The sequence below is a fragment of the Lemur catta genome, unplaced genomic scaffold (assembly GCF_020740605.2).
Source record: "Lemur catta isolate mLemCat1 unplaced genomic scaffold, mLemCat1.pri scaffold_55_ctg1, whole genome shotgun sequence".
Lineage (NCBI taxonomy): Eukaryota > Metazoa > Chordata > Mammalia > Primates > Lemuridae > Lemur > Lemur catta.
Window position 1 is genome coordinate 116,866 of NW_025423860.1, and position 10,977 is coordinate 127,842.

Sequence of the window (10,977 nt, forward strand, 5' to 3'; positions counted from 1 at the left end):
TTAACCCTAAAGAAACAAGTACCCTAATCCTAACCCTAACCACTAACCTCAGACCCTCACCTTAACACTAAACTTAATCCTTAACCCTAAACATAATCCAAACCCTAAACCTAATTCTCAGACTTCTTGATTCTCAGAGTTAAGAAAGCCTACAATCCTCCCATGCCATGCGTCAAAGGAGGCTGTGCTACTGTGTTCTGCATGAGACCCAGGAGCTCATACCCAGAGTATGGTAGAGTGGATTCCTGGTGACAATCCCAGCACCCTAACCACCCCTAGTGCAGACAGAGCCCATGCCCTAAGCATAATCACTACCTCTAACCCATAACCCTAACCCTAAACATAACACCTTACCCTAACCCTATTGCTCACCTTAACAACTAAACCTAACAGTAAGCATAACTTTAACTGCTTAACCTAACTATAATGCATAACACTTACAATGACAACAACCCTTAGCGCATAATTCTAACCCAAACTCCTAATATAACCATAACAACCAAACCCTAAACCTTGCCCTAAAGCCTAGACCTAACCCTAACCTTAACCATAAACCCCACCCATAACGCTAACCTCTTACCCTAACACTAACCCTGAACCCTGATCTTAACCCTAACCGCTAAGCCTAACAACCACACTTAAGTTTAACACTAAGCCTAAACTGAATGCTTAAACCTAACCCTAAAACTAAAACACAAATCCTAACCCTAACCCTTAATCCTAAAGCTAACCATAACCATTAACCCTAACACTAACCCTTAACTCTAACCCTAATGCAAAACCTTTACCTTAATACTAACCCTTATCCCTAAACCTAACCTTAACCCTTAACGCTAATCCTAATCCTTAACCCTAACCACTAATCCTAACCCTAACGCTTACCTCTAACCCTAACCGCTAACACTCACCCTAAACCATAACCCTGACCCTAACCCTAACCCTAATCCTAATCCTAACCCCCAATGATAACCCTAACCCTAACCCCTAATCTTAATCCAAACCCTAACCCTAAACCCTAACCCTAACACTTAAACCTAACCCTAACCCTAACCCTAAGACTAACATTAAACCTAGCCCTAACCCTAGCCCTAACCTTAACACTAACCCTAAACCTAGCACTAACCCTGACCCTAGACCTAGCCCTAATCCTACTGCTAGACCTAGCCCTAGCCCTAGCCCTAAACCTTACACCTATTCCTAACCCTAGTTCTAACCCTAATCCTAAACATAAACCTAACAGTTGCCCTTAAACTTAACCCAAATCCATAATCCTAACCCACACCTGAACACTAACATTTACCCCTAACACTAAACGAAACCCTATCCTATACCCCTAAACCTAAAACTAAGCCCTTAACCCTAAAACTAACCCCAAACTTTAACCCCTAACACCTAACCTTACACTATCCTTAACCCTGAACCCCAAACCGCTAACCATAACAGTTAACCCTAAGACTAAACTTTAAACCTTATGCTAACCCTTAAACCTAAATGCTACCCTAACCATTAATCCTAAACCTAACACTTAACACTAACCCTAAACCTAACTCTAACACCTAACCCTAACGCTATCCTTAACCAGAACACTAACCAGAACACTAACCCTAACCTTAACTCCTAACTCGAACCCTAACACTAATCCCCTAACAATAAACGTACCCATAATCCCTAACCCTAATCCTAACCCTACACCAAACCCAACTGTTACACTAACCCTAACCTTAACCCTAACCCTAACCTAAATCTACCATAACTCTAAGCCCTAACCCTAACCCAAACCTGAACACTAACCCCTAAATCTAATCCTAATTCTAACCATAACCCTGAACATAAACCTAACCCTAAACATTAACCCTAAACCGTAATCCTAACCCTAACACTAACCTTAGCCCAAACACTAAACCCTAACCCTAACACTAACCCCTAACTGTAACCCTAAACCCAACCCTAACCTCTAACTCTAATCCTAATCCCTAACACTATCCTAACCCTATCCATAAGGCCTAACCCTAACTCTTAACCTAACCCTAACCCATTACCCTAAACATAACACTAACCCCAACCTTAACCATAACCCTAACGCCTAACTCTAGCCCTAAACCCAGGCCTAAGTCTAACCCTAGATCTAACCCAAACCTGGACCTAACCCTTGCCCTAGCCATAGCCTTAGCCCTAGCCCTTATGATAGCCCTATCCCAAGGCCTCACACTAACTCTAAATATAACCCTGACACCTAAACCTAACGCTAAACCTAACCCAATTCCTAACCATAACACTAACCAGAACACTAAACTTAACCCTAACCCCTAACCCCAAACATAACCCTAACTCCCTAACACTACACCTACACCTAATCCCTAACCCTAACCATAACCCTAACCCTAAACCTAACACAACCCTTACACTAACCCTAACCTTAACCCTAACCCTAAACTAAACTTACCATAACCCCAAACACTAACCCTAACCCTAAACCTAATCATAATTCTAACCCTAACCATAAATATAAACCTAACACTAAAACCTAACCCTAACCCCTATTCCTAAACCTAACACTAATCCTAGTCCTAATGTTAAACCCTAACCCTAAAACTACCACTAACCTCTAACCCTAACCCTCACCCTAAAACTAACCCCAGCCCTAACCCTAACCCTAGCCCTAACCCTAGACCTAGACCTAACCCTAGCCCTAGCTATAGCCCTAGCCCTAAACCTAGCCCGAACACTAACCCTAACACTATCCCTAACCATAACTTTAACCCTAACAGTCGTAACCCCTAACCCTAACAATAAACCTAACCCCAAACCATAACCCTAACCCTAACTCTAACCGCGAACCTTAACCCTAATGCTAACCCTAACCCTAACCCTCACCCTAACTTCTAACCCTAATATTAACACTAACCACTAACCCTAACCCTAATTCTAACCCTAACCGTATATGTAAAGCTAACCCTACCCCTAATCCAAACCCTAAACCCTAATCCTAATCCTAACACTAATGCTAAACCTAACCCTAATACCTAACCCTAATCCCAAACATTAACCCTAACCCCTAACCTTAATCCTAACCCTAACCTCTAACCTTAACCTTAACCCTAACACTAAAACAACACCCTAAACCTAATCCTAACCCTAACACTAAGACTAACCCTAACACTAACTGCTAACACCTAACGCTAACTCTAAGCTTAACCCTAACCCCTAACCATAACCCTAACCCTAACCACTATCCTTAACACTAATTCTAACCCTAATCCTAAACATAAACAAAATCCTAACCCTTAACCCTAACTCTAACCCGTATTTCTACCCTAACCCTAATCCTAACCCTTAATCCTCACCCTAACACTAACATTTGCCCATAAGCCTAACCCGAACCCTAACCCTAACCTTTAACCCTAATCTTAACAAAAAACCTAACCCTAACCCCTAAACCTCACATTATCCACTAACCCTAAACGTAACCCTAGCCCTTATCCCTGAACCTAACACTAAACCCCTAACCCTAACAGTAACACCAAATCCTACCCTAACCTTAGTGCTAACCCTTACCCCTAACCCCAAACTTCACATCCTAACTCTAACAGTTAACCATAAGACTAACTCTTAAGCCTTACCCTAACACTAACCCTAGCCATAACACCTAACATCAACCTTAATTTTAACCCTAAGCCTAAACCTAAACCCAACCCTATCCCCTAAACCTAAACCTAACCCCTAACCGTAACCTTTATCCTAACGCTCACCCTAACCCAAAACCCTTAACCTAACCCTACACCTAACCCCTAACCCTAACCCTAACCCTATCCCCAAACAATAACACTTACCCTAACCCTAAAACCTAACCCTAACACTAAACCTAACCCTAACAAGTAAAACTAACCATAACCCTAGCACCAACTCTAACCCTAGCCCTTGCCCTAGACCTACACCTAGACATAACTCTAGCCCTAGCCCTAGCCCTAGACCTAAACATAACCCTAGCCCTAGCTCCGACACTAAAACTAACCTGAAATCTAATACTAGCTCTGGCCCTATTGCTTGCCCAAGCCCTAACCCTAACACTAAACCTAACTCTAACCCCTAACCCTAACCCTAACCCTAACCCCAACCCCAACCTCAAATCCTAATCCTAAACCTAAAACTATGCCTGGCCCTAGCCGTAATCCTAACCCAACCCTAGCCATAACCCTCACTCTAACACTACCCGTAGCTCTAGCACTAGTCCTAGCCCTAACATTAACTCTAAACCTAACCCTAGCCCTAAACCTAACGCTAACCCTAACACTAGGCCTAATACTAACCCTAACCCTAAACCTAGACTTAAACCTAGCCCTAGCCCAAAACCTAGCCCTAGCCCTAGACCTAACCCTAACCCTAGCCCTAGCCCTAGCAATAGCCCGACAATAACCCTAGCCCTAACACTAGCCCTAGCCCTAGCTCTAGCCCTAAACCTAACTCTAACCCTACCTCTAAACCTAACCCTAACCCTAACATTTAAACCTATCCCTAATCCTTAACCCTAATCTAAACCGTTTACCCTAACCCTAACCACTAATCATAACACTAACCCCTAACCCTAAACCTAACCCTAACTCTAACCCCTAAACCTAACACTTAAAGGCTAACCCTTAAACTAACCCAAAACTCTAACCCCTAACCCCTACCCTTAACACTAACCCTATGCCCTATAAATGAACCCCTAACCCTAACCTTAAAAATTAACACTAACACTAACTGTTAAACCTCACCCTAACCCTTAAACCTAACACTTAACCCTAACCATTAACCCTAACTGTAAACTTAACCCTAACCCTTAACCCTAAACCCTACCCTAACCGTTAAACCTAACCCTAACCCTTAACCCTAAATCTAACCCTAAACCTTAACCCTAATACTAACCCTTAACCCTAACCCTAAACATTACACTTAACCCTAACCCTAACCCCTAACCCTAATCCTCACACTTAACCCTAACCACAAACCCTAACCCTGACACTTAACCATAAACCTAGACCTAACCCTTAAGCCTACCCCTAACACAAACACTTAATGGTAAAACAAACACTTAACACTAACCCTAACCTTACCCTTAACCCTAATCCTAAACCTTAACTTAACCCCTAACCCTAACCGTTAACCTTACCTCTGACCCTAACCCTCAACATTCACCCTAGCCATTAACACTCACCCTAACCCTAACACTTCACCCTACCCCTAACACTTAACCGTAACCCTAACACTAACCCTTAATCCTAATCCTAACCCTTACCCTAACCCTAACACTAACCCCTAGTCCTAACCCTAACACTAATCCCTAGCCATAAACCTAACCCTAAATACTAACCCTAATCCTAACACCTAACCCCTAATCCTCACACTAACCTTAACCTCTAACCGCAAACCCCAACCCTAAACCTCACACTTAACCCTAAGACTAACCATTAACCCTCACACTAACCCTTAACCCTAAACCTAGTCCTAACCCTAACACTTTATCCTACCCTTAAACCAAACCCCTAATATTAATCCTAAACCTCACCCTTAACCCTAAATCTAACGGCAAATGGTAACCCTAACACTAACCTTTAAACCTAACGTTAACCCTACCCCCTAAATCTAATCTTAACCCTTAATCCTAACCCTAACCACTAACACTAACACTAAACCGTAAACCTAATCCTAACCCTAACACTATGTCCTAAACCTAACACTTAACCTCAAACACTAACCCTTAACCCCTAATCCTAACAGTAACCCAACCCCTCACCCTAATCCTGTTAACACTCACCCTTAAACTTAAGCATAACCCTAACCCTAACACTTAACCCTAAGTCTAAGCTTTAAAACTAACCCTAACCCTTAAGCCTAACCCTAACCCTTAACCCTAAACTTAACCTTAACCATTAACCTTAATCCTAACCCTAACACTTAATGCTAAACCTAACCCTAACCATTAACCCTAACCCTAAACCTTAACCCCAGCACTAACCCTAACACTTAACCCTAATACTATCCCTTAACTCTAACCTTACTCTTTCACCCTAATCCTAACCATTAACACTAACAACTAACTCTAACCCCAACCCATAACCCTAACCCTAACCATTAATACTCACCCTAAACCTTAACCCTAATACTAAACCTATCACTTAACCCTAATCCTTAACCCTAACCCTAACACCTACCGCCTAAACCTAACACTAACTCTAACCCTTAACCACTAACCCCTAACACTAACACTGACCCTAACCCCTAACCACAAACACCTAACCCTAACAACCATAACCCCTAGTACTAACGCGAACACTAACCTTAACCATTACCCTAACCATAAAAGCCCTAACCCGTAACTCTAACCATAGCATAATCATAACCCCTAACCCTAAACATAAACCTAACCGATAACCCTAATCCTGATTCCTACCCTATCCTAAACATAAACCTAGCCCTAATCCCTAACATTAACCCTAGCCCTAACGCTAATCCTAACACTAACCTCTAACCCTAACGCTAACACCCAACACTAACCCTAACCCTAACCATAACCCCTAACCCTAACACTTACCCTAAACCTAACCCCTAATCATAACCCCAACACTAACCCCTAACCCTTACGTGAACCCTAACCGTCACCCTTAACCCTAATCTTAACAATAACCCTAACCCTAACCCCTAACCCTAAACATAACCCTATCCTTGACACCTAAATCGAACACTAAACCCCTAACCCTAACACTAACCGCAAATCCTTAACATTAACAAGAACCCTATCGCCTAACCCTGAACCTCTAACCCTAACAAAACAGTTAACACTAAGACTAACGGTTAAACCTTACCCTAACCCTAACTCAAAACCTAACCACTAATCTTAACCCTAATTCTAACCCTAACCCTAACCCTAACCCTAACCACTAACACTAACGCTAAACTCTACCCTAACTCTAACTCTTAACTCTAGCCCTAAACCCTAAACCCTAACTGTAACCCTCACAATTAACCCTAATCCTAACCCTAACCCTTAAACCTAACCCAAACCCTTAACCCTAAACCTAACCCTTACCTTCGCACCTAGACCTAACACTAGCTATAAACCTAACCCTAACAGCTAATCCTAACCTTAACCATGAACTGTAAACCTAACACCCTAACTGTAACCATAACCCTTAACTCTAACCCTAAAGCTAACCTCAACCCTTAACCCTAACCCTAAAACCTAACCCTAACCAGTATCCCTAACCCTGACTGTTAACCCTCACCATAACCCTTATCCCTAACCCTAATCCTAACCTTTAACCCTAACCCTATCACTTAACCCTAACCCTGACCCCTAAACTAAACTTAACACTCACCCTTCACCCTAAACCTAACCTTAACAGTTAACCCTAACACTAACCTTTAAACCTAACCCTAACCATAACACTTAACCCTAATCCTAACCCTTAACTCTAACGTTAACCCTAACCCCTAACACTAACCCTAACATTAACCACTAACCCTAACCCCTAAACCTAACACCTAACCCAGCCCTAACATTAACCCCAACCCATAACCCCTAAACCTAAACCTAACCCTAATTATTCTTCCATTCTCAGAGTTCAGCAAGCCTACAATCCAGCCATGCCATGCATGATATTAGACTCCGCCTGAAGGCTGCATGAAGGTCAGAGCCTAAGACACAGTGTACAATGGTGTGCTGTCACAGTGACCCTTTCCGCACCTCTCTAACCATAGATTATACAGGTTTTCTGCCCTTAAACTAACTGCTAAATCTAAGCGCTAACACTAACCCTAACAACTAACACTAAACCTAACCCCTGACCCTAACCTCTAACAGTAACTCTAAACCCTAACCTTAATGCTAACCACAGACCCTATCCCTAATGATAATCATAACCCATTACCCTAACCCTAAATGTAATTCTCACACTTCTTCCATTTGCAGAAATAAGCAAGCCTACAACCAACACAAGCCATGCATGAGATGACACCTCGCTCCTGTGTCCCACATGAGAGCCAGGGTCCCATGACCTGGGTACAATGGAGTGGGTTACTGGCCATGCTCCCTGTCCCAACCCTGCATAGAGCAGATAGGGCCCATGCCTTAACTGTAATCCCTAACTCTATCCGCTAACTCTAATCCTAAGGCTAAACCTAACCCCTAAACCTAACCCTAAGCTTAACCCTAACTACTCAAACTAATCCTCATCCCTAATCCTAACCCTAATCCCAACCCCAAAGCACTAACTCTAACAAGAACCCATAACCAAAAGTGGAATACCTAACCACTAACACTAATATTCACAGGTATAATAATAATTCACAGGAATAAGCAAGCTTACAACTAACCAATGCCATGCGTGACATGATGCTCCGTCCTTGTGTCCCACATGAGAGTCAGGGTCCCATGACCTGGGTACAATGGAGGGGATTCCCATCGAGGCTCCCAGTCCCAAAGCCACATAGAGCAGATAGGGCCCATGCCTTAACCCTAATGCCTAACTCTAACCCCTAAACCTAACCCCTAACCTACCCCCTAAACATAACACTAAGCTTAACACTAACCTCTCAATCTAACCCTCTTCCCTAACACTAACCATAACCCCATTCACTAACCCATAACCCTAACACGAACCAGTAACTAAAACTGTAATACCTAACCACTAACACTAACCATGAAAAGCTAAACCCCACCATAACCCTAACCACAACCCTAACCCTAACCCTAACTCTTACAGTGAACCTAGCCCTAACCCTAACCAAACACCGACCCTAACCCTAACCCCTAACCCTAAATCCTAGCCCTAACACTAACCTTAGCCCCAAACCCTAGCCATGTTCCTAATCTTAATAGCACCAACCCTAAAACTAATCCTAAACTCTAACCCTAATCCTAACCCTAAATCTAATTCTCACACTTCTTTCATACTAGTAGTCAAGCAAGCCTACAATCTAGCCATGCCATGCGTAAGATGAGGCTCTGCTTGAGTCCTGCGAGACAGTCAGAGCCCAAGGCCCAGGGTACGATAGAGTGGGGATGCAATCAAGCTCCCCACACCCAGTGCCTGATAGATTATACAGGGCCTGTGCCCTGACACTCATCAGTAAACCTAAGCTAACACTAACCCAAACTCCTAACCCTAAATGAAACCCATGAATCTAACTCCAAACAGTAACCCTAATCCCTAAATCTAACCGTAACCCATCACCCTAAACCTAAACCTAACTACAAAACGTAATCCTAATCCCTAACTGTAACTGTAACCCTAACACTAATTCTACCTCTAACCATAACCCCTAAACCTGAACACCTAACCCTAACCTTAATCCTAATCCCTTACTCTAATTGCAAATCCAATTCTCAGACTTCTTCAGTTTGAAATGATAAGAAAGCCTACAATCCACCCATACCATGTGTGAGATGAGGCTCTGCACCTGTGTCCTACATGAAAGGTAGGGGCCCATACTCTGGCTACAATGGAGTGGGACCCTGGCGATTTCCCAGTTCCCCACAACTGATAGATCAGATAGGGCCCATGTCCTAACCGGAATTCATAACCCTAAACCCTGACCCTGACCCTAAACATAACACCTAACCATAACCCTAATGCTAACACTAACACCTAATGCTACCCCTAACCGCTGGCCCTAACCTTACCCCAAACCCTAAACCCTAAACCTAACCCAACCCCTAACGCTAACCCTAAATCTAATTCTCACACTTCTTCCATTCTCAGAGTTAGACAAGCCTGCAATCCAGCCATGCCATGCATGACATGAGGATCTGCCTGAGTGCTGCATGACAGTCAGGGCCTTAGGCCCAGTGTACGATGGAGTGGTGTTGCAGTGTCCCTGCCTGCCCCACTCTCACCATAGATATATACGTCCTGTGCCCTTAAATTTCCTGCTAAATCTAAGCCCTAACACTAACACTAACACCTAACACTAAACCTAACCCCTGACCCTAACCCCCAACCCTAACTCTAAACACTAACATTAACCATAGCCCCTAACCCTAATGCTAACCCGTAAACCTCTTCCTCATCCCTAATCCTAACCACAATTCGTACCCCTTACCCTTATCGTAAATGTAATTTTGACACTTCTTCCATTCGCAGAGATAACCAAGCCTCCAACCAACCCAAGCCATGCGTGAGATGAGGCTCTACCCCAGGATCCCAAATTAGAGTCAGGGACCCATTCCCTGGGTACAATGGAGTCCCAGTGATGCTCTCTGTTCCCGACCCAGCATAGAGTAGATTGGGCACATGTGTTAACCCTAATCCCTAACCCTAGCCGCTACTGCTAACCCTAACCATAACACCTAAATCTAACCCTATTGCTAACCATAACACTAGCACTAACACTAAACCAAACCTCTAATCCTTAACTCTAACCCTAACCCATAACCATAACCATAGTACCTAAACCATAGCACTAACTGTAAAACACCAACCCTAACCCTAACCCTAATGACAACCCTAAGCCTAACCCTACCACTTATAGCATCTCTAGCCCTAACCCTAACCAAAAACCACCCTAACCCTAACACTAACCCCAAATACTAAGCCCTAACACTGACGTTAATCCCTAACCCAATCCATAATCCTAATCCTAAATCTAATTCTCAGATTTCTTCCATTCTCAGAGTTAAACAAGACTACAATCCTCATATGTCATGCATGAAACGAGGCTCTGCCACTGTGTCCTGCATGAAACCCACGGGCCCATACAGAGTGTATGATAGAGTGCGTTTCTTGCGAGAATCCCAGAAACCTAACCCACAGCCTTGGTGCAGACAGGGACCCTGCCCTAAGCATAAACACTACTCCTAACCCATAGCCCAACCCTTCATGTAACACCTAACCATATTGCTCACCCTAACACATAAGCCTAACCCTAACCCTAACCCTAACCCCTTAACTTAACCTTAATGCATAACCCTTACCTTAATGCAACAACCCCTATCCCATA